The sequence below is a fragment of the Chlorocebus sabaeus genome, chromosome 11 (genome assembly GCF_047675955.1).
Source record: "Chlorocebus sabaeus isolate Y175 chromosome 11, mChlSab1.0.hap1, whole genome shotgun sequence".
In the NCBI taxonomy this organism is placed as follows: Eukaryota; Metazoa; Chordata; class Mammalia; order Primates; family Cercopithecidae; genus Chlorocebus; species Chlorocebus sabaeus.
The window spans coordinates 72,795,089-72,820,779 of NC_132914.1; the positions used below are offsets into that span (position 1 = coordinate 72,795,089).

At 37.9% G+C, this 25,691-nt stretch overlaps 1 long non-coding RNA gene across 4 annotated transcripts in view; it reads right to left on the reverse strand.

The window, feature by feature from the left end:
- Nucleotides 1-7,317: 7,317 nt before the first annotated feature.
- LOC119623861 (uncharacterized) overlaps nt 7,318-25,691 on the reverse strand; it is a 380,205-nt gene continuing 361,831 nt past the window's right edge. For 3 of the 4 annotated variants that reach the window (XR_012094672.1, XR_005239924.2, XR_012094673.1), the window contains exon 5: nt 18,041-19,194. This is a non-coding gene — a long non-coding RNA (uncharacterized lncRNA). Of the gene's footprint in view, nt 7,669-18,040; nt 19,195-25,691 lie in introns of those variants that run through there. The other variant, XR_012094674.1, reaches the window with a different exon arrangement.

Below are 25,691 nucleotides of genomic sequence, written 5' to 3' on the forward strand. Positions count from 1 at the left end.
GGATTACAGTTGCGTGCCACTACACCCAGCTAATTTTTGTATTTTTAGTAGACACAGGGTTTCACCATGTTTCACCAGTCAGGCTGGTCTCGAACTCCTGACCTTGTGATCCACCCACCTCGGTCTCCCAAAGTGTTCGGATTATAGGCGTGAGCCACTGCGCACAGCCTAAATATTATCTTATTTTTCTATACAACTCTCAGGATTAGTACAGTATTTACCTTATAGTCATTGTTTAATAAATGACTATTGAATGGAACTTTTTAAAGCATGCTAACTTTGATAATAATTACGATTATATTCAAGCTTGTTGATAATTTTTACTGAAATCAGCAATTGAAGTATTAGAAATAGCCAAAACAATTGTCCATCAAGAGTTAAAGACAATCTTTTGCCTGTGCCAGTTGTATTAGGCCATTCCTTCATTTATTTAATTATTCAGGCTTTTACAGGACATTGTGTACTTTGACAAAGCATTCATGCATTCAGTCACTCATTAAGAAAATTAACAGATGTAAAAATGAATCAGCTTTTGTTTAAATGACATTGGATTTTCTATTTTGCTTTGTTTTGTTTTTATAATCAATATAAACTACACTCCAGATTAGCTAACTTAACACCCATTCCCAACCCTGTTCTTTTCTTGATTACCTTCACTATGGAGGCTATAAATACCATATACTCACTTTCTCAGCCTTGCTTGCAGATGTGGGTAGTCATGTGCTACAGTCTTGTCAATGACGCATAATTTGAAATATGTTAGAAATTTTTTTGTGAAAATTTTATTTCCCTCTTTAAATAAAGACTAGACACTCATTTCCCTTTCTCCTTGCTGTGAGTACAGACATAGTGCCAGGAGTTATAGCAACTATCCTATAACTATGACAAACAACCAGCATGCTATGCATGGCAAAGTATTAAGACAGAAAAAAACTAAATCCCCCATGACACAGTTGAGCTGCTGTATAAGCCTCCTGACGCTCTGCATACAGACTTTATGCCAAGTGAAAAGGGAGAGCCCTGTTTGTTTAAACCACGATTGGTCAAATTTTTTTCTTACTTGTAGCCAAATGGATCCCCACCTAAGGCACATACAGTTTGGCAATACAGTGTGGAAATTACCTAAAAGTTTGTGTGTGTTTGAGGGGAGGGGATTATTTTATTTAAACAACGACAGTGTAACATGAGTCTATAAGGGCGAAGATACTTTTTTTTTTCTTTAAATTCACTGTAATATCTCCACAACTTAGAGTAGTAACTGCCACATAGTAAGCATTCAATAAATACTTGCTGGCTGAGTGAATAGTGTAAATGTATGAGGAGTTGCCTCTTGAATTGTGTATCCTAGCTTCACTTCTGCAAGATGCATTTTTAGCTGTACACCTTAAATGGCTCTCTGAAACCTAATGGCAACAAAAGTTTCAAGCAGCCTCAGAAGTCAACCACCACAAGAAGAAGCTTCAGGCATCCTCAGAAGAAGTCAACAACTATAAGAGCTTCTAAATTTGGTGAAATTCTATTCCCATTTTATTATAATATCACAAAGGTCAATTTAAGAGGATATCGGCGAAGGGATCTGAAATCACAACTATAAATAGTGATGCTACATTTGACCTGGATTCACCTGCCGCATGACTCGGTGTGCACAAATCCCTCATGCTGTCTCTCAGACAGGATGTGATCTGGTAAGGAGGCTTCGGAAATGTAGTCATAACATTTGCAGTTTATTGCCTTCTCTCTATATTTTTCATCAGAGAGATGACAGAGGTTCATGAGGCAGAGAAGTGTTACTTGTTGAACTTCGGGCTTTATGTATGTACACGCAGGTATCTTACTACCTTTCGCATCCAACAACCCTCAGTAGATCAGAAGCACCAGGTGACATTTGAGTGAGTTCTATACTTAAATAATTCATCATCATTTTCAGCACGTAATACGTCTTTGAGAAAATACTTGTCACGTGCACAATTAAATTATAAGCTGTCAGTGTAAAGAAAACTATACCAATGTTAATTTAAATAACTAGGATGAAGTTCACTATCCTGTCAACAACTCATTTGTCACCTTCTGAAAAAAATATTGTCAGAATCAATATTATTCCTCCTTATTAGAGATTTCTAATAAAAGGTTCATGATGATTCTTTAAATCTAGTCCTTTGCCCATCTTCATAACTACTTTTGCTCTATGGAAAACAATACTAGTTATGTGATTCAAAGCAGATTTTTCCTCTAGAATAGTCCTGCCTATAATGTCCAAGGAAGAGCAGTTACTCTCTCGAAAACCATCTGAACTAGTCCAACAATTTGCTTGAGGAAAGCTTGAAGTGTTAACCTGTTCTCACTTTGTTTTTTAAAAATAAAAACACATGTGGTAGTAAGAGTTTAGTTTCCACGAATGTACTGCATGCTGGTCAGAAGACATGAAGTCCTTAGTTTTTTTAATAAGAATTAATACAACATCAGGAAGGCCTTTTAGTTCTCCATTTACCTTGGGAGCTCACTAGCTCTAATAAGTGCAATAGTAAACTTTGACATTTCCCTAAATTGCGCCAGGATATTAGTTATGAGAAACATGTTCGGAGGTTATTTGCCTCATTTTCTCTTTCCTTTTGCTTTCCACTCAGTTATCCCCACCTTGCACATAGGTCTGTTTACCTAACTTTGGAGAATTTGTGCTTGGTTTGCTTCAGCAAAGAAGTAATTGGATTCCTCTGTTGATTTTTGACCCCCATTCTAACCTCAACCATCACCCTTCTCTAGCCGAAGGGAGACCTGAGCTTTGTTTTTAAGGGAAAGGACAATGAAAAGTCAACTCACAGGTCAGGGACAGGCAGTAATGAAACACCGGGACCAGGTGGCAGCAGCTTCAGCTCCTTTCACAGGACACCGAGCAAGAACGAAGACTCAAGGACACCATTCAGAGAAAAGCAGATGGTTTGTATCAAGGGCTTGGCTATGCTGAATCTCCCGTCAGCCACTGTAGTCTTGCAGAAACATTTCCAGCTACACAACTGGCCTCTTTCATGGAAGGACAGAACAGTTTATGGTAGAGATGCTCTGTAAACTATTTTTATAACCTTGAAGGACATTAGATATAATCTGTGAAGCAATGAAAGGTATGAGTGTTTTGCAGATTATCCCCCAACCTTAGCTTCCCAGGAGTACCCCTTTTACAAGTCTGTGGTTTATGCTCCTTTGGGCACGGAGGTCGGGTCACTATTTTGGGAACTGACAACAATAACAGTCAACTTGACTGTGTTCATACTCTTGAGTGTATATAAGCAGCCACAAAATTTGGCTTCTTAATGTGAAATGACACCTGATATGAAACTGTCCCCTAAGGAGGTGTCAAACACAAAAATTCAGTGGAAGCTAGGAAGCACGGGTCCAGCTGAACATGCACACTGAGCAAAGGCTTTTTCAAGTGCAGTAAAAGGAACTCATACAAGTGAACTCTGTAATGAATGGAAATAGTCTACTGTATGTTTTATTAGAAGAATGTCATTTGGGGCTTGAATGGTGGATAGAAAGTTTTCTAGAGGCCATGTCAAAAAAAATGCAAAAATATATAAAATAATTTCTAATGTTTATTTGGTGTTTGTGAAGATCCAGACACTATGTTAAATATTTTTCAAGCCTCATGAGTTCATAAAATAAATTATTTAAGGAAAGAAAGCACTATTATGATCTCCATTTTACCGTAAAGGAAACTGAAGCTTAGAAAGGCCAACTAACCAATGAATGCTTAACCCAGGTCTATCTGAATCTAGTTGCCTAAAATCTTACCCAACAGACATTGTTGAATATTTACCTATGATTTCAAAGCCAGGTATCATACTAAATGAAATTAAGAGATAATAACCTGGAAAATGTGGATAGCCAGAACCATTCCATTAAACAGCCAGTCAGAGTTGAGTTATACAAGGATTCAAAGAAATGTGTATGTGTGCTTCACACAGAAATTAATTTCAGAATAGCCAGTTTGTCAAAAATGATAGCACTTTTTTTTTTTTTTTTTATGCTAGAGTCTTACTCTGTGGCCCAGTCTGGAGTGCAGTGGCATGATCTCCGCTCACTGCAACCTCTGCCTCCTGGGTTCAAGCAATTCTCCTGCCTCAGCCTCTCAAGTAGTTGGGATTACAGGTGCCCGACACCATGCCAGGCTAATTTTTGTGTATTTTTAGTACAGATGGGGTTTCACCATGTTGGCCGGGCTGGTTCTCAAACTCCTGGCCTCAGATGATCCACCCACCTTAGCCTCCCACAGTGCTGGGATTATAGGCATGAGCCACCATGCCTGACCAGTACTCTTTTTGAAATACTAATTTTTAAAAATAGATGAACTGTGCCCTCACCTCCCCCTTTTTTTTCTGCATTTTATCACAAGCTGATGGATCTATGCTGCACTACAAGCCCATTTCTTTCATCTATTCAGTGGTTTCTGATGACCTAACACTGTTAGGTAAAGGTGCATGTGTTGCCAGTAATTTTCCCACTAAGAATTACTTTAACTCATGTGGTTAGGAGTCAATACCTTCCCAGGAAAAGCACTGAGTGTGCTGGTGGAAGGCACGCACTTATCAAGCAGCAGTTCTTGAGCAGCAATGCTTGCTGTAAAAGTGCTAATATTTATTTTCCACACTAGAGGACAGTGCTTGAAAGAGTAACAGTCCTTACCTCCAAGGTTAGGCAGCACCAAGACTGGAACAATCAGCCCATTGTTAGCTCCCCTAACCCACGTGCAGAGCACATAAAGATTTTATTTCTTTGGCAGAAAAAAAGAGAAATAAGTATGTTTGCTGTAACATGTGGCAGAAATCAATGATGATGCTGTATTAACTTGCTGAGCACAGCAAAAGAGAAATGCCAGTAAAATTTACTAATCAGAATTGCCAAAAAATAAATGAAAGAAGACATCTTTATAAATGCAGGTGAAATCCTTTTACAATAAGCTCTTAAAGAAAGAATTTTTGTTGAAGCTGTGACCAAATGCTCAGAAAAATAATCTGTTGTTTTGGTTTGATTATCATTAGAATTCAGTGATTAAAAACTTATTTACATAAACATTTTGTTTTCTTTCATCAGTATAATAGTCATACATGTTGTAGGGTACAAAACACAAGGCCCAAAACATATACGTGATGTTATTTGATGGTTAAGTTTTGCCCTTGGAAGCAGGAGATGAGTATTGGAGAGGGAGTGGTTAGTGGTGTTTGAAGATGGATTTAAATACTATAGAAACCCCTTTTGCTTTTACCTGCATGAATCTTCAAGCAAGAGTATCACTAACCACATAGAGTGTCAAAGGGAGGCATTGTTTCCTTAAGCCATAATTAAAGACAGTCCCTGGCCTTGACCTTTACTTGAACAAGAACTATCGGGACCCTGAAGGATTAACTCAGCATTCATGCTTTTCAAAAGGCGCTGGTGCCAGTAAGGAAGAGGAGGAATACGATTTCACCGAAGGGCACCAAATCCAAGACTTCTCATTGTTTCTGGAGCTAGCCCAGGTGATTCACCAATCAGCCAGTGGAAGGGGCTCTGTTTTACTGAACTGAGGTGGGTGTAGTACCCTCTACTTCCCTATTCTCATATCTGACCCCTTTCTACTTCCACTGTTACCCTCATCTCCTGTTTATATTGATTGCCTACAGTGTCACAGAATTGAAAAATACTGGGGAGCCCAGTACAGTCCTGGGTACTACAGCAGATTACACCAATTTTAAATCTTTTCCCTGCCCTGAAGGATATATGGATACACTCGGTAATATAAAAGCTTACAGTCTAGTGGAGAAGATGCCCCATACCCAATCAACCATCCCTGTGCGAGAACAGCCGTGTTTGAGCAGTGTTAGGTATTCACTCCTATTCACTTCCTACTCCTGAGCTGAGGACACAGTCCTGGGAACCGTGACCCCAAGGTTTCTTTTTTTTTCTTTTCTTTTCTTTTTTTTGAGACGGAGTCTCGCTCTGTCGCCCAGGCTGGAGTGCAGTGGCGCGATCTCGGCTCACTGCAAGCTCCGCCTTCCGGGTTCACGTCATTCTCCTGCCTCAGCCTCCGGAGTAGCTGGGACTACAGGCGCCCACCACCCCACTATTTTTTTTTATTTGTATTTTTAGTGGAGACGTGGTTTCACTATGTTGGCCAGACTGGTCTCAAACTCCTGACCTCGTGATTCACCCACCTCGGCCTCCCAAAGTGACCCCAAGATTTCTAATAAAAATCACCACAGTCTGGAATATTGAGAATTGTGTTCAGCCCTCTGTGGCTGCGTGACCCTCTCCGGCCCTGCCCGAGACAACTAACCACTCTGTATAACACAGTTTTCCTCTCTGCAGAATGAAATTACAGATGTAACCACATCACGGGATTAGCGTGTGGGTGGACAGGAAACAAGGGTGGGAACAACCCTGATGCCCATCACAGAGCTCTTTCTGTTATGGATCCTTCATGAGCTCATAAACGTCACTAATTTCAAAGGAATAGGCTTTATTCAGCCTTCATTTGGGATGTACAAAATTTCGGCCCCAGAGAGAGACCTGATTATTCACATTCCAAAGGATCTTCAACTTTAAAAGCCTAACGCAGGATTTTTTTTTTTTTTTTTTTTTTTTTTTTTTTTTGTTTGTTTGTTTGTTTAAATGAATTAGCTGGAGTCGTAGAATACTAGCTCTGGTTTAGATATTAGAGCTCTTTTAGGTAGTCTCCTGGTGCTCCACCTCCACATATAAATAAGGAAATAGCAATTGGGATGTTTTCCTTGGGCTAAGATCAATTTTTTGGAAGAGCTGGTCTTAAAACCAAATCTTCTGATTCTCAGCCCAGTTGGTTGGTCAGCTGATAACTGCAAACACAAGATTAGAATCAGATATACATAATGATAAAGTGGCCTAAAACCATCACATTATTCAGTGAGATTTGTTTATTAAAGAAATCTACATTACACACCCATTCACAAATATATTTATAAGAAATACTGAAGTACAAACAGCAAGAGTAACCAAAAATGTGTGCACAAATGCAACCAACATCAATATGCCATCACCAGCCAACCAGGTTATTTCTAGTCTTATCAAAATCAACACAGCAATAAAATGTCTCCTTGTTCTTTCAACCTCCTTATTAAAATGCATTAAATTTGTTTTTTTCATATATAGAAAGATAAGGTTATTAATTACAGGAACTGCTTATCAGCAAAATGTAAAATAGCAGGAAAGTCATTTGATGGTTTAGCTGAGAAGAAAAAGGGATAATGGGAAGAAAGAAATTCAGATGAAAGAAGTTGAAGGAAATGAATATTAAATTTATATTCATAAAGGATTTAATTTTTTAAATTGAAACATTTCCTACAAAGAATTCACATTTTAAAAGAAAGTTGATTATGAAGTACACAAGTATGTATGTACATAAATTGCCATTAAAATTAAAAGAATAAACTGTTGTATACTTTACTAGATCTTTTACAAATAAAAAGGATCACCTGACCTCCAGAATGGTCCTGGCAAGATTGCAGGTAGCTGGGGTCAGCAAAGGTGTGAGGGAGAGGAGATCTCAGCATCTACTCCAAATGCCTGGCTTGGATTCCTATATAACCTTGTTGATAACTGGAGTTTTGGGGAATCTCAGGTTTTAAGAACTTCATTTCACAGGTACTTAAAATTAATATCCTGTAAATAGAAGGTAGAGGATTATCTTCTCACCAGAAAGCAGAAAAATGCAGCAGTCAATTCTATCAACATAGCCTGTATTTGGAGCACAGCTTTTAAACAGGCAGCCAGCTCTCTGCTGTTGTGTTGTCTTGCCTGTCAATCAAAGTGCTTGGGAAATGGATTCTCAACGTTATGTGTCAGTCAATAACCTCAGTCTTGAAACAGAAGAACATAACAAGACTGGATTTATTTGCATTTAATTTCAATGAATTTACATGTCATGGTCACAGGTTTTAATTTCCTTCACAAAATAAATTAATGGAAGTCACTTGTACAGTACTGATATGAACAAAGGTTTTCAGCCTAATTTATCTGAAATAAACATATAAATTTAGTAAATTTAAGCACAACCCCTAATTTAGAGGAACAGATAGACACTAGGTATTTGGGAGTCATTATTCTTTTTTATTTTAGTAGGAAGTAATTTTTTTTTTTTTTTTTTTTTGAAATGGAGTCTTGGCTGTTGCCTAGGTTGGAGTGGTGGAGTGGTGTGATCTCTGCTCACTGCAACTTCCCAGATTCAAGCAATTCTCATGCCTCATGGGTAGCTGTGATTACAAGCATCTGCCACCACGCCCAGCTCATTTGTATATTTTTAGTAGAGACAGGGTTTCAACATGTTGGCCAGGCTGGTCTCAAACTCCTGACCTCAAGTGATCCGCCCACCCCGGCCTCCCAAAGCGCTGGGATTACAGGTGTGAGCCACTGCACCAGGCCAGTACGAAGTAGTATCTTTAATATTTGGTGTTGATGAAGGAGGAGTTTAAATTCAAAAAGCCTTATGGGGAAGCAACAGCTTTTGTAGAATATAATATTCTGTTTATACAATCTATCAATCCACCTATCTATCTTCTATTGATTGAGTAGTTTTCCAAAACCTTTTCAGCTATAGAACACTTAAAAAAAAAAAAAAAAAAAAAAAAAAAACTCGTCTGAAAAGGTCAGATTAAAAACAAAGTGTTCTGGCTGTGTTTGGGGTGAAGCCTGTGCCCAGGCCCACTCTACTGCATCCTCACTTGTGGGTTGAAAGGAGAGACGTGTGTCTGGGAAAGGGACAGTACTGGCTGAAGGAATTGCTGTGACCCCCCTAGCAGCTGCCCTTGGCAATCTCAGGAGGAAATGCCTGCAAACCAGGCTGTGTAACAATAGCCAAACAGACTGCTTCAGCCTTTGCCAACACCAGAAATAAAGAATTCATTATGACTAATTAATTAATAAAATATGCAATGCTTCCTTTAAGGCTGTCCTGACTGGAAACACTGTAACAAAATTGGAAAACACACTAAACCATGAGTCCCATGTGTTAAACATCCCCCAAATCATATCTGATAAATAAAAAAGAATACCTTCTAAGCCAGTGAAGGGTTGAATATTTCAGGAAGGATCCATTGTTAACCAGTTGAAAAGAAGATACCTCAATTATATTCCATACTGCAGTGGGAAGCATTTTAATTTGAAATTATTAAAAAAAAAAAACCTATTTTGGCTGTGGTTCAATACTTGTATAGTTGGCCAAGTGCTGTTTAATCATGCATTTGAGTCAGTTGGTTGGGGACTGTAAGCTCTCAGAGGACGGGACTCAGCTGCTTAACTTCAGTCTTCTGCCAACTGCTCTATGTTGTCAGGTGCCTAGGGATGGCCTTGCAGCCAGAACTTTTTCTGTGACTTCCTTTTCCTCTTCATTCTCTCTCTGGTCCCCATTCAGACTTTTTAATAAGAGCAAACCACTTCCCTCTGTAGAAAGATTCCATCTGCAGAACTTTCCCATTGAGCATCTGTCACGCATAACCAAAAATTTTATAAACTGCAGAGGATGTTTGACTTTGGCCAAAACCATTCTAAGAGACTTTGAAGTTATGGAGGCTCCACTAGTTGTACTCCACTAGAAAAGTCTGGTTTCTTTTTTAATGACACATTGAACCCTAAAACTAGCTCATCAGATCATTCAAATAGCCTGGCCAATTAGATGTTACAGTCCCAGTGACAACATTTTATAGTAAATGTCAGAAAAGATAGGTGGATAGATAAGTTATGATTCTCTATGACAAATGGAACGAGGTTGAGTATCTTCTTAAACATGGGCTCAACTTTCCTCTGAAACCTTTGCAAATGACATTTGGTTGCCATCTAAATTAGAAACAATGATGTTACCAAATATCCATTCTTTAATTGCTGCTTCATGCTAGGGAGTCCTTGTGCTTTCAAAAATCCCTTCCAGTTTCCAGGGAAAAGGATCATTCTTTGAACTTTACATGTCTCTTAGTAAATTTGAATCACTGCTTTGGTCCTAGACATTATCGCAGTTTTCAATTCTTTGTCAATCAAATCAACCCTAAATAAATTTCTCTTCTTACATGTATGTATTGGGAAGGATGGAGTAACAGATGGGGGAAGGCTACTGAAATAGAATGTCGCTTAATCTCAGATATCAGCGTCCTTAAAGCTTCAAATGAGCACTTACTTGGAATAATTGGTAATCCATTGACTCATTCACTAATTCATTCCATAGACGTTCATTGTGTGCTTGAGATCTACCAGGCACTGGACCAGGTTTTGCTAATAATGAACACAACGCACCTCCTTTCCTCAAGGTTAGTGCTACAGACACAGAAATAAACAATAAGGACTGATCATGTGCAGACGACAAGGCACAGGATCCTGAGGGGAAACACAGAAGGGAGATCCTGAGGGGAAGCACAGAAGGGAGGCAGTCTTAGAGAGGAGGGCGGCATTGAGATGAGCCAGCTTGGGGAAGGTGGGTGTGAGAGAATAGCAAAAGGTGAGAAGGGAGAGAGAATCACGTACCGGGTTTTGAAGGGCTTTATGCATCAAAGTAATTTATCTGATCTTAATCTGTTTTTGCCTTTCTCAGACTTTGATATCCTGGTGTCCATATTGCAAAACCACAGGATAAACAAGAAATATCTTCCTGGAGCATTGTTTTTGCTAAGTGGTGAGTAATTTAAAATATTTATTACTAAAGAAGTAGAGTGCAAAATCCGCATACATTTGTAAGATAAATTATAAAACTCCTAAGATACTTTGTACTTGTGACAGGTAACTTCAGATCCCAGGCCTGCTCTCTCCTTTGCCGTTGGGGAAATGTTTGTGGAAAAGTTTGCAAAGTGGATTGTAATGGGGAGCTACTTAAGAGTTTTAAGGAGACCAATGACAGGAGCCACTTTGCAGTTTAGAAAGACTTCAGACTGCCAGGCAGATAACAATCTAGAGAAGGTGAGAGTGGAAGCAAGAAGAGCTGCTCAGAGGCTATTGCAGTCACAGATACGAGAAATATACTGGCTTTAACTAGGATGGCAGCAACAGGGATTTTAAAAAGTGATTTGCAAGACATTAAAGCAATAGCATCAATGTGACAGTTTTTGATTCATTCATGCAGTTAATAAACTTTTGCAGGGTTTATAGGTAACAATGCCTATGTTCTAGGCATTGTTCTAGGTTCACAGTAGGGAATAACACAGAAAAGAACCCTACCTTCTTGAGGCTTATATTCTAGAGAAAAGAGACAGATGACACAAAGTAAACCAGCAATTAACCCAATAGTATAAATCAGTGATAAATGTCCCAGTGGAAATGAATTGAGCAATGTGATGATTCCATGGGAAGCAGATAAGGTGGTCAGAAATGGGATTTGGAGAGTGAAAAGCGAAGAAAGCAAACATGATGAGTGAATGACAGTGTGCTATACGGAGACATGGAACATAAGAAGAAAGGAATATTTGAGAGGGAATAAATGATACTGAGTTCAGTTTGGGAGATCCAGGAGAATATGTCCATAAGAGAATTGCCTTGGAATCTGTGCTTAAAATATAAAGAGATAGATACATAGATAGATATATATATAGATAGATATAAAATACATGCTCACATACAAACACACAAGTACTACATGGAGTCATTTCAGAGATGGGGAAGTACTGAATCTAAAGATATGAAAACAGCAGCAATAGGAAATGAGGGCACAGCCCCAGAGACCTCTTGAGCAGGTGTGGGGTTGAGATGAACGATAATGTGCTTTCATTAGCTAATGAGCATCATCTTAGCTAATACATGCTATGTATGCAATAAATAGCACGTTCTCTGACATTCAGTAGATATAATCAATGGTTTGATGGTTTGATTTGGTACATGTTCTATTCTGCTTTTATTAGTGGAAATAACTCCAAGAGTGTGCATGGGGAAGTCAGTGGAGCAGTTTGGGCTCTTTTTTGGAGTGTGCTCTACGCATGACTTCCACCCTGCCCACCTGAACTGAAAAAAAGGCACCTGCACAGTCCCTAAAGAGACTCCAAGTTATAATGAGGCCCATGCCCAGCAGCAGAGGGAAGCCATTAAGATAATGAGAGACTCTGGTGTTCTTCCTTGCAAGAGCCACAGTTAGAGAATTTAAAACCCCAAATTTCAAGGATGTGTTACCACTGAAAAATTCCATTATTTTTCTTTCTAGACAATGTGAGACAATAAAACCCCAGTGTGAAAAAGGAGGAAGTTCAAGAAACCTTTTCTGGGAAGAAGTGGAGGAACAGTACATAAACAACCTTTTTTCTTTTTCACCCTGCAAGAGTCCTTCCACCACAGCTGAATGTCTTTCTTCAACTGCTATTGCTTAATAATCTTAGTATTTACATTGACCTTTCAGTTGGTCGTTTGGCTGGAGACAGTTTTCTGTGGGGCAGATTTAGCTAAGATCTGCCTACTCGTTTATACTAAAATCCTGCATAATTATAAAAGCCACAGACCTCACTTTTGGAGTCTTCCAACATCAACATTGAAGAACACTCCATCTTCCAAAAAAAAAACCAAACATGTTTCTGCATGAAAGGCCACTTTGAGCAAACGAAAGTATCTGACATGCAGCTCTAAATAGGTCTTTTCACGGGTTATCCCATTACAGTAAATGGAAATGAGTTATTCTTTCCTAGGCATGGGGTGATATGTTAAGAGTGGGTTTAAAAACCATAGTGTGCTGGCCAAAGCCTGAAAGACAGGTGTCTTAGGAGGATGTTGATCTGTTAATTGGCTACTCAGAGAACAGAGCTAGAAAACAGGGTCTATTAAAAGACCATATTTAAAATAGATGACAGGCTTACTCAAAAGCCATATACCCGAATTGAATGTGGGAATGTGATTATCTTTGTGTTTTTGTATTTTTGTTATATGTTCACAGTGTTGCAGTGTCAGGAGATTCCTGGCACATGCCCCAACTCTGAGGCTGTTTCTATACTTGTCTAGGCTGCAGTGCCACAGACAGCAAAAACCTCCTAATTTTCTAAGTCTAGACAGGAGCGAATATCCAGTGACCAATATGTGTGATTATTTGTAGTTTCTTTCTAGGAACAAAAAAAACCGAGTTTATAAATACAATTTTATAATCGTACCTTTCCAAAACAGAGAACTGGATATAACTGTCAACTTTTTTCAGCAGCTCACACCTGTAATCCCAGCACTTTGGGAGGCCAAGGTGGGTGGATCACTGGAGGCCAGGAGTTTGAGACCAGCCTGTCCAACATGGTGAAACCCTGTCTCTACTAAAAACACACAAATTAGCCAGGTGTGATGATGTGTGCCTGTAATCCCAGCTGCTCACAAGGCTGAGACAGGCAAATCACTTGAACCTGGGAGGCCAAGTTTGCAGTAAGCCGAGATTGCGTCACTGCGCTCCAGCCTGGGCCACAGAGATGCCATCTCCAAAAAAGAAAGGAAGAATGAATGAAATGAAAGCCAAGCAGATGAATAATTGAGGGTTACTCCATGTCAGTCTCACATTAGGCTGACATTTTAAAAACAGTTTTAATTTGATATTCAAAACAAGCAAAAAGATAGGTAGCATTTCAAGTTTAAAGAGATGAGGAAATTGAAAAAAAAGGTCATTTGTCTAATGTCATTTGACAGAGGCAGGAAGAATATTCCAACTTGGGATCCTTGAATTCTAAAGACTTTATGTTGTGTTTAGTTTTTGTATGTGTGTATGTATGACTCCTATTATGCCTCTCTATGCCCTTACAGAAGCCAGTGAAAGAATAAAATAAATAAATTCAAAGAAGACCTACAGTAAGAGAGACAGTGCTGTGTGCGTGGAGACAGCTGACCCTTCTCAGGGCAGAGAGATGCCTACTGGTTGACTTTTTCTTGGTGAATTCATCAGTGTTTAGTTCCTTGTTCTCAATCTTGCAAGCTTAAAAATTTAAACTGGTCTATATTCCAAAGTTGGTCCGGTTAGATTATATTCTTCTCTTTCTCTCAAACATCACAAAGATGTATATAAAAGCAGAAAAATCTTTAAATTTATACAATGAGAATTACAACACCCAAGATGAATGGGCCATCACATTAACCTGACTAGCACATTCTCTTACCATCCATGTAAAGATAAGATTCACGGGATGCCAAGTTGTGATCAGAACATATGAGATTTTGTGTGTTATTTAAAAAAAACACATACCTTATGAGACTCCAGTAGCCACCTACACAATTGGGAATTGATTACTAAGCTGACTATACCAAGATCTGAGTCAGTCTTGAATACCAAGATCTAAATTACCAATGTTTGCCTCTGGCGCTCCATTTCCGACGATGCTTCTCTAGCTAAATAATCTCTCTTTAATTTACTATGTTAGTAGAATTAATCAGGCTATTGACAATCCTTGAGGCCAGAAACCACTTTTGATATTTTTTAGGTTTCTTGAAATATATTTATGTTTAGCCATTACATGTTCACAGCTCAACCTTCAGAGAATAGCCTAAAGTTAGAATTAACTTTATTCATATCTAGCCCCTCTGACCCCACCTGGGGAGAAAAAAAAAAAAACATTAGAGGACTTCAGCTATACCTGGAACAAAAATATCCGATTTTCTTTGGGTTGACATAATCAATTGGATAATAAACAAAAACTGAAATAATAGTAATTCTACATGCAAATGATACAATTTACTTGGCACAACTGTCCTTTAATCTGATGCCTAATTGAGAAAAATATCAGGCAGCTCATTTAGAGCATAAAACTATCATTCTGGAGAAAATTTTTCTCATGAGTAATTAAACAAAATTTAAATAAAAATGCTGCCACCAAGTAAATTTGTTAAATTGTGCTTTTACTGTATCAGGGCCTCAATTTAATTGTCATCTGTCTGTAAATACTAGAGAAGAATTTGCCATCAGTTTAAGAACATAATGACTGGCTGTTTTCCAGATGTAATTACTCCAAAACAGGACAGCATTGTGTAGACTGCAAACACTTGCACAAAGGATATGGTTTATGTATGAGGTAACGTAAGGGCATGAAAGAGGAAAGACTACTTTTAAACCCATTACGAATATCAGGAAAAGATTGGGAAAAGACAGCGCCATTGAGTTAACGAAGGGTACATTCCAACATACAATTACAATCCCATTTACAAATAAAAGCATCCTTCAGTTGCAGACATCAAAGAAACCCATCAAATTCCAATCAGGCTTACATTATAAATATTGGAGAGGAAAGATGGATGAGGGATAATTACTCACAGCAGGTCACTACTTTTCTAGTGATGAAATAAGAATGTTAATAGAACCAAATATGCCTGTTTTTCAGTTCAGATAAAATGGAAGCAGTACATATTTACAGTGAATGAAATGGTGACTCAAGAACTGATCTTTCAGGTGGCATAGGCATCGGGCGGTGCAATTCAGGAGCAGGAAGAAGTTTCTCCCCCAAAACAATCCAGCCTTTATTCTCTGCCAGGGAAATTCCACCATGAAATTTCTCTATGACAGCTCTATTTCTATTCAAACTCAAAATACCATTGGGAATGAAGGAACATTAAGCTGCTGCCAATTATTTACTTCTTACTAGGAAATAATTTCAACAACATTTATTTGACAAAAGTTTATTTATGTACCAGGCCCTCTAAAAGCTATTGGGAATATAATATGGAACTAACATAGACATGATTTCTTACCTCATGGATCTTAGATTCCAGTTGGGGAGACAGCCATTAGTCAAATAACCCCTAAATGGGTGTTTAATTACAGACTGAGAGAAGAGCTATGTAGAAGAGAAAGCTGGGCCTTAAAAAGTCTATGACTTCATATAGGCCGGGGTCTCAGAAAGTACAATGAGGAAGTAATCTTTGAGCTGACTGTTGAAGGATGAACAAGAGACAGCTAGGTGAGGAGAAGGATGGAAACTCATTCTGAGCGAATTAACAGTATGCTCAATATCCGTAAAATGGAATGCTATTTAGTCATAAAAAGAAATGAAGTACCGATAAATGCTACAACATGAACATCACAAACACTGTGTTAAGTGAAAGAGAAGCCAGGCACAAAAAGCCATGTATTGTATAAATCCATTTATACGAAATGTCCATAGAGATAGAGATAGAAAATCCATAGAGACAGAAGTCAGATGAATGGTTGCCAGGCCTGGGAGTAGGAGGGAATGACTAGTGACTGTTTAGTAGGTATGGATTTCCTTTGGGGATGATGAAATGCTCTGGAGCTTGATTGTGGTGATAGTTATACAACATTGTGAATGTACTTAAGTGCCATTGAGTTGTCCACATTAAAATGGTTAAAAAGGTGAATTGTAGGTAATGTGTATTGTAACACAAATTATTTTTTAAAGCAGTATATTAAAAGACCCTTCTCTTGGTAGGAGAGAGCATGGCTTATTCTAGAAACTGAAAGATGCAGTGTGGATGGATGGCAGAGACAATGAGGAGAGAGACAGTAGGCTGGGACAAGAGCACGCAGAGGCATGGAGGCCTTGCTAGGATTCAGTCTTTATCTTAAGAGGAATGGAAGCCACTGAAAGTTAAATGTGCATCTGTGCATATGTGTCTGTGTGTGTGCATGCATGTGTATATGTGTATGTGTATAGAGGGGAAGCATTACCATCCACACAGACACACACACATTTGAAAAAGCTAACTATATATTCTGTGCATGTGTGTGCATCTCTGTGTGTGTATAGAGGAGCATTACCATAAACACACACACGTACACACACACACATATTTGAAAAGTATAACCATATAGTCAAGAAAGAGTGTGTTTTTATAGCTTGAAAGGAGAGTGTGGTGGAAGATAAGATGGGAAGAGGTAAATGTGCACAAGGCAAAGGATACCTCCTTCCTAGTTTTTGTAGGGCTAATTCTGTCTCAGTCCTCCCAGGTATACTTGTATAGAAGTCTTGAGATTAGCAAAACACAAGAAGATGTTTCAGAGTGAGGTAAATCAGAAACTGATGCTTGAGTGTGTAGTAAGTTATTTTAATATGGGAAAGCCAAAGAATGCATTAGATATTTAATGGGATTTTAAGATGGGGGGTGCAGGTTGGTGCTCAATATAGGGTTTAAACTCGAGAGTAAGATAGTGAAGAGCAGTCCTCAGGTGCAGTTGGAACCGTCAGCGATGGCAATAACATGATTTTGGTTTTCTTTGGTTAGAGAATTCTTCTGAGAACGGACCAGAACTTCTGGACTCCTGGTAATTTGTGGGATCCTACAGACTTGCCACAGGGAGCTAGTTGCATTGCATCTCTCAGTATCAACAGTGTGTGCCACATTGGGTTAGAAATGAGGTTATGCCTCAGTTTAGGGGAGGTACTTTAGGAATAAATACATGAATTGATGTTAGAAATTAGAGAGCATCATAAATTTGTTTATTCATTTGTTCCATCCTTTCTCATGCAGCAAGTGTTTATTGAGTATTGTCTATTTTAGGGCACTACGCTATGCCTAAGTCCAGAAGACCAATAATTAAAATGAGGTCATTTTCCACGAAAATTAAGACATTTCAAATGCAATTTTACAGATAAGATACATGAATGAAACATTCTGTTTAGATTATAAGGCCAGAACCTAAGAAGTCTTGTTTACTTTCTAACTAAATATCTATAGGAATTATTTTTTTAATGGACATAATTTTTGAATGAATATAGTTTTAAAAATCTAAAATCAGTCTTTGCCCTGATACCATATTTCCATCAACTGCTATTTTTTGCTTCCATGATATAATACCAGAAAGTATCTCAGGTACATATTGGACAATGAGTAAAAAGAAAAAGACTTTTCTTTTTATCGATGCTTATGTAAACTTGTATAATCACATTCATTACAAGATGTAAGATTTTGAGAACTACCTGAAAATGGGAAGATGTTTATTGAAACCCTTTGAAGCAATTTTTTTGTGAAAACAGTTTTCAGAAAAGAGAGTTGTCAAAGTTCCCAAAGCAATAAAGTAGCACTGCATAAAACTCCCAATATCTCAGCTGTTATTATCTAGCACTAGATAGCATTTAGTAATAGAAAGGCTTTTCGTTGTGTCAGTAAGCAGATGGGCAGGGGCTACCTACTTTCTATGAAGTTGAAGATTGGTCAAAAGATCAAGAGCCAATCTAACTGAAAGGTTTTCTATTAACTCAAAAGATTCATAAGGGCAAAACTGAAAAGCTAGAGTAAGAATAAAGGAGGATCCAGTACTCAATAAGTTTAAAAATTCAAAATAAATGGCAATAACTTTAACACAATTCCATGGCTTAAAATCACCTGATACATTTGATTTCAAAGAAAAAACCACTCATTTATTTTATTTAATTATGACTAAAGTCAGTGACATATACATTTTTAATAATACATGCATTTGCTCGAAAAATTAGGAAATAAAACTTACATTTAAAAAAGGCATTGTAAAGAATGTGACTCCTTAGTACTGACAGACTGACTCCTTAGTACTGAGAAGACTGACAGGCTCTCAAGTAAAGAGAAAATTAGAAAGGTAACTAAAATAGAAATTTTTCCAGCTATTAAAACTCATTGACACAGATAAGCCTAAATTCAGAAGGTGGCGTTTTCTTAATTGAGTCATTGATGCCATTCCTATTATCATGAACACTAGAAGAGAGATTTTTAATAACCCCAAGGCTCATAAACCCCTAGGCTATCTCTCAGTGGGTTTTAGAGCATCTGTGAACCCCCCATCCCTCACCAAATCTTATGATAAATAGTGTGTGATAGATGTCTATTGTATCAACTTGGCTTAGAACTATGTCTTCCGTATGTCTCTTCTGCAGATTTCTTGGACAGTGTGGTCCTCAAGAGACATTTTGCATAAGATGTAGAAAGTGGAAGTAAAGCAGTAGCCATCTAGTTTTTTAAGGCTTGGAAGACAGATGCAGGGCTCCAGGCACTGTTGGACCTCATGCATGTTGTCACTTATCGGTAAGCTCACCTTGTTGGTGAGGGGCAGCAGCTGGACTCCTGCCAGATCCTCCTGCTGGATCAACTTCCCTGAATCCTCGACCAGATGCATATTTAGCTCCATGACGGAAGGCACCAGTTTGTCCTTCATTCAACTTGTCTTTGCTTCCTCTGCTTCCCATCCATCTTCTTTGCCCAACTGTCTGTGGACTTCAGGTGCCAGCACCAGGCCAGAAACTACAGCTTTATATCCAAACTCAGACCTCCTCACCAGTTTTCACAGCACTGTAAGAAGAAATCACTACAATTAAGAAATATATATTTCTTAACTATAAATTAATAAATTGAAAATTGAAAAATATATTTCTTAATTATATAAATATATATAGGTAATTATATAAATTAATTATATAAATATATATAGGTAAATATATATTTATATATAATATGTAAGTAAATATATAAATATATATTTACATACATTATATATAAATATATGCATATTATGTGTGATATATACACTTATATTTATGTATATATTAAATATACTAAAAATATACTATAAATATATATTTTAATAACTGTATAAACTAATAAGTGTATATGGTTTTGCTTAAACCCTGATACATTGTATGTTAAAGTATAAAGTTATAAGTGTATGACCAGGTGCTGTGGCTCATACCTGTAATCCTTGCACTTTGGCAGGCTGAGGCGGGTGGATTACTTGAGGTCAGGAGTTCAAGACCAGCCTGCCCAACATGGTAAAACTCTGTCTCTACTAAAAATACAAAAAATTAACTGGGCATGGTGGTGTGCTCCTGTAATCGCAGTTACCCGGGAGACTGAGGCAGGAGAATAGCTTGAACCCAGGAGGCGGAGGTTACAGTGAGCTGAGATCACGCCACTGCACTCCAGCTTGGGCAACATAGCAAGACTCCCTCTCAAACAACAATAAAGGTGGGCAGATTATGAGGCCAGAAGATCAAGACCATCCTGGCCAATATGGTGAAACCCTGTCTCTACTAAAAATACCAAAATTAGTTGGGCATGGTGGCATGCACCTGTAATCCCAGTTACTCAGGAGACTGAGGCAAGAGAATCACTTGAACCAGGGAGCCGGAGATTGCAGTGAGCCAAGATTGCGCCACTGCACTCCAGCTTGGCAACAGAACGAGACTCCATCTCAAAAAAAAAAAAAAAAAAAAAAAAAAAAAGTTACAACTGTAACTCTCATAGAAATTCATAGTAAGCATAGTATGGCAAAGATTTACTTAAGTTATTAATGAGGATCCAGCGGGATGTCAAAAATAGTTCAAAGAAGGATAAAAGAGACTAATGAAAGTGTAAGAATGAATGCGGGAATATGATTGCTAAATTAGATTCAAAACTGGTTAATGTACTACATGACAATCAAAACATAAATTTTAGTATTATCTCCCTTTTAGAGAGAAATCATTGGCATCTCATTTGGACAAAAATCATTGTCATCTGATGAAATGTCTACAAGTTAAGTTGGAATTTTATAATTTGAACTCTAATCAATAGTAAACAGTAATCAGGCAAAGCTATATTTCAAGAATCAGATGAACCTTCATCAGGCTTACTGGACACTGCTCAAGCAAAACTTGGGAATGCCATAGTTGTCATTTTGCTTTATTTCCAAATTTTGGAAATTTTTTTTTAGTATATTTATATGTATTTTTCTGCAGAGAACAGCCAAAATCTAAAGGGATTTTCAATTTTTAAAGAGAGAGAGAGTAAAACCAACCAAATTTAAAAAATAAAATAGAACTGATCCCATTTGAATTTTTTAATAATTGCAAAAAGTAAGAAACACTAGTTTAATTCTGGAAGTTCTTGTTTAACTGAATTTTTTCTTCATTGCTAGTATAAAAATAAAAATGCTCAAATATCTCATGGCTTTAAAATAACATAGCCATAAAAATCAGTTCATTTGTTATTGTAAGCTACCATATTATCGTTTTATTTTACTTTAAATGAATGGCCAGCATTTACTAGGTCTTACTATGTAGCAGGAGATTTGACATACATTGTCTCACAACAACCCAGTGATGCAGTTACTGTCACTGGCCTTGTGGTCTAGAGGAAGAAGTCAGCTCAGAGAAGTCAGTCAGTTGCCTAAAGCTCCACTATGAATATTTGGACCTAGGTCTTTCTCACTTTAATTTATTATTACTATTTTTTTAGAGACAGGGTCTTGCTTTGTCACCTGGGCTAGAGTGTAGTGGCATCATCATAGCTCACTGCAGCCTCAAACACCTGAGCTTAAGTGATTCTCCCACCTAAGCTTCCCAAGGCCTGCAGGTGAATGCCACCATGCCAGGCTAACTTTTTTTAATTCTTATTATTATTTGTAGAGACGGGGGAATCCTTATGTTGCCCAGGCTGGCAAATTCCTCGGCTCAAGCGACCCTCCTGCCTCAGCCTCCTAAAATGCTAGATTACGGATGTGAGCCATTACATCCAGCTTCTCTTACTTTAGAGACCACAGATTTGCCCCCTACTATCTTCTCTCACCTCTCCTGGAAAGCTCCTTGAAAAATAAACATGTTTATTACATATTCATTGCCTACCTCTTGTGCAATCAATGCATAGTGTATGCAAACTGCTTTGCTAGCTTGGGGCCTGGCACATAATACAAGTTAGTTTCTTCCATCTCTGTCCCCCCCCCTCCCATCCCTTACAGAAGTAACAGGTTGCTAAGGTTCTGTTTTACCTCTTTTTCTTGGCACTATAACAGCTTTAAATACAAAAGCTATAAAAATGACTCCAAAATCTACTTCAAATTCCAAATATTGCCTCCATATATCCACTGGCTTGTTGGGTTTCCCCATAAGGTGTCCCTCTAGCATTTCAAATTGTGTCTCAAATTGGAATATACCTGGCATAGTGATGTCACTATGAATTTAAGCTTTGTTCTAATATGTTTCTCCCCTAATAACGATGGGCATATGTGAGCCCAGGATGTAGGAACATCAGTTTTACTCAGTGGTAAGTAAAGTGTAAAATACTCACCTAAAATACTCACATGGCTCATTCCCTTCTGTCTTTGAAATTTTTGATAAAATGGTTCCTCCCTAAAGAGACTACTTGGCCATCTCATCTATCACATACCTCTTGGCCCTCCCAGTCCTCCTGTCTTGTTCTATTTTTTTCTAGCACTGATCACCTACTAAGACCCTATGTAATTTACTTATTTGTCATGTCTATTGTTATTGTCAATCTCACTTTACAAGAATGTCGGTTCCGCAGGGCAAAGATTTTGTTTGTTTTGTTTACCAGATTGTCAATGCTGCCTAGAGCAGGACACACAGTTGGTACTCTATAAGTATTTGTTCAGTGAATGAATCAATCAATGATAGCAAAACAAGCACAGCTATGTTATAGTATGCACAGAAAACATGTATGAATTGAAAATATCACACATCAATGGAAATAGTTAAATTTTTTCTATAACTTGATACATATTTTTCACTTAAAAAATTTAAAGAAAACTTCCAACACTACAAAAATGAAAATCACCATCACTTGTTTTAAATAGAAGCCAACCTTACTAAAAATTATGTAATTACTGACACAAATATTACATGTGTACTCTTTAAAATAACCATTTCACTGGGATCACGCACCTCATACTTTGGGAAATATTAGTCTAAGAAATTTAAGGAGATTCTATATTAGAGATTACTAACTCCTAAGCCTGGAAGAAGTTAAAGGAACTATCTCATTTTAGAAATAAAGAAATGGAAGGTGAGAGGGTTTAAGTGTCTTGTTCCAAGTTAGACAGTGATGTTTAGGGGTCTGTACCACCTAATTATTCTGCTCTTCCATGACACATGTTTGCTTGTCTCTAGCAGTGTTGTGCCATTCACAATTAAGCAGATCCTCTCCGGCATTTACCTGCTTCTGAGCCTTTCTTTAACAGGAACATTTTCTTTTGCTTTCTGAGTCCTTTACCCTTGCAGACCAGATTCATCCTACACTTTGTGTTTCTTTTGTAGCATTTGTTTGCGCTCTTTTGTATTACATTGTTTTTTTTTTTTTGTACTTGTGTTATATTTCCTACTTTTCTTGAGCCTCAGTATAGTGACAGTTTTATTTTTAAACTGTCCCTCTGTGATATCTAACATTATAGCTAATAGTGAGTTTGTGTTTCGTAAGATTTTTACAAGAACTGAATTGAATCTTACTACTATTTGGGAACAAAGCACTAGAAAATGAGATGCCGGTGGTCTTTATATACTATGGGGCCCATCTGTTTGCTATTACCTGTTTCCCACCTGCTGTCATTACTAGCATAAAACTCCATCTGCTACTTCCTCTTCTCTTCCAAGCCTGACTTGGCAGTAAATCTGTCAGACTCTCCATTAGAGTTGACTAGTCAGCATTACTTTTCCTTAATGATTTTAATAATTACTACATCTTATTTTATTTTATTTGGTTCTCAAGAGTATCCTTAAGATGTGAGTCAGGTAACTAGTACTAAAATCAGGACAAATCTGTCAAAACTGTTCTTAAAAAGCATTAATCAAGCATTCGGGTTTGAAATTGAAGTAGAGGTTACAGATGGGAGAGTGTGACCTTGGGAAATCACTCAACGCTTCTGGTTCTCAGCATTCTCTCCTTTATGATGAGAGAATTAAGTGCGGTGTCTCTGAGATCCCTTCCAAATGTAACATCCCTGATAGCAAAGATTCATCCCTGAGGACATCCTCGATGGCATCCCCTTCATAAGTCTTTCCTGACCCCTATCCTGATCCAAATGAATCCCATCTTTCAACTTCTAAATGCTTAATTCTCACCTATGTTCCTGTCTCACTTTATCTTGTACTGCCATCAAGCTAGCTGTGCCTTACTCCATCACACTGCCTTCTCCCTCAAGTCGTGGGTTGCCGAAAGCAGTAATAATCTTTGTAACTCCCTCAAAGGTCTAGTAGAGTGTGTTACAGCTAGCACAGGCAGTACACACTGGATAAATTAATCAATGACTGAAAAAGTATAATATCATAACAATTCTGTCCTGGAAGAAATAAAAACCGAAAATGCTGCTGAACAAATCAGATAATTATAGAAATTTGAACTGAGCATGGTGGCTCACACCTGTAATCTCAACACTTTGGGAGGCTGAGGCAGGCAGATCACTTGAGGTTTGGAATTAGAGACCAGCCTGGCCAATATGGGAAAATCCCGTGTCTACTAAAAATACAAAAATTAGCCAGGCCTGGTGGCTCATGCCTATAATCCCAGCTATTTAGGTTGCTGAGGCATGAGGATCACTTGAACCTGTGAGGCGGAGGTTGCAGTAAGCTGAGATGGTACCACTGTACTCCAGCCTGGGCAACAGAGTGAGACTCTATCTGGGAAAAAAAAAAAAGAAAAAGAAAAAGAAAAAAGGAGAAATTTGAGCCATAGCCACCATTATGAATTTTAGTCACCACGGAAAGTGACTGCAGAAAATAAATGTAATATGCAATTTAAACATAATAGCAACATATGGTGTGTTTAATATGTAAATACAGAAGCCTATATAGAAGAAGAGGCCATGTTACAGAGTGATCAGGAGTGTAGACTATAGAGGTTCTACTTGATGCCTGGCTTTCATCATGACTGATACTTTGTATGAGCTAGGGGAAGTTATGTGACTTTCTATCTCAAATTTATCATCTGTAACATGGAAGTATCTAGTTCTTAGAGTTACTATGTGAAAAAAATGAATGTCTGGCACATATTGAGTATCTGGCACATATTAAGTGCTTAATAGATGTTTGCCATTATTTTATAATTGGTACTAAAGTATTTTAATATGCCTGTTCTTTAGCACATAAAATTGTAGTAATAACAGAAGTTTCCTCCTAGAACCACTGTGAGATTTTTCAGCACTTATGGCTATTGAATATATTCTTGTTATATTATTGAATTCATACAAAAATATCTTAACTTAAAAATAGCTAAAAAGCGCTGAGGCATTTTAAAGATGACCTGGATTCTCATTCATCTCAAGCCACTTAATTTTCCCAGGTTGAGAATAATGCAGTATTGGCTTTTTTAAAAACTGGCAAAATATATATTTATTTTCTAGCTAATGGATGTACATCAGGCAGAAAGTTAATGAGCGTTGTCTTAGTCTGTTTGGGCTGCTATAACAAAAAATGTCATAGACCAGGTGGCTTAAACAACAGACACTTATTTTTCACAGTTCAGGAGGCTGGAAAGTTCAAGATCAAGGCACGGGCAGACTGGGTGTCTGGTGAGGGCCTGCTTCCTGGTTTGTAGACACAGCTGTCTTTTTGCTGTGTCCTCACATGGTGGAAGGGGTGAAGAAACTCTTTGAAGTCTCTTTTATAATGACATTGATCCCATTCAATGAGGCTCCCCACCATGAACTCCCAAAGGCCTCGCCCACAAATGCCATTAAGTTGCAACATATAATGTTGCAACATATAAATTTGGGGGAAACACATGCATTCAGTTTATAGCAAGTATGAATACTTTCTGAAAGTTTCTGAAATAAAATTCTACAATATTCTTACTTCAGCAACATTTTCACTTTTGAGCCAACCAAATCATTTTCCAAACTCTGTCATTTAATGTTAATTCTGTGAGGTTGAAGTTAGTGATTAGGGCATGAGCTTTGTGATCAGACAGAACAGAGGTCACATCCTGGCTCCACCACTTTCTAGGCACATGAAATTGAACATGTTACTTCACCTTTCTAATCTCAGCTTTTCCATCTATGATACAAGCATAATAACAGTTCCTTA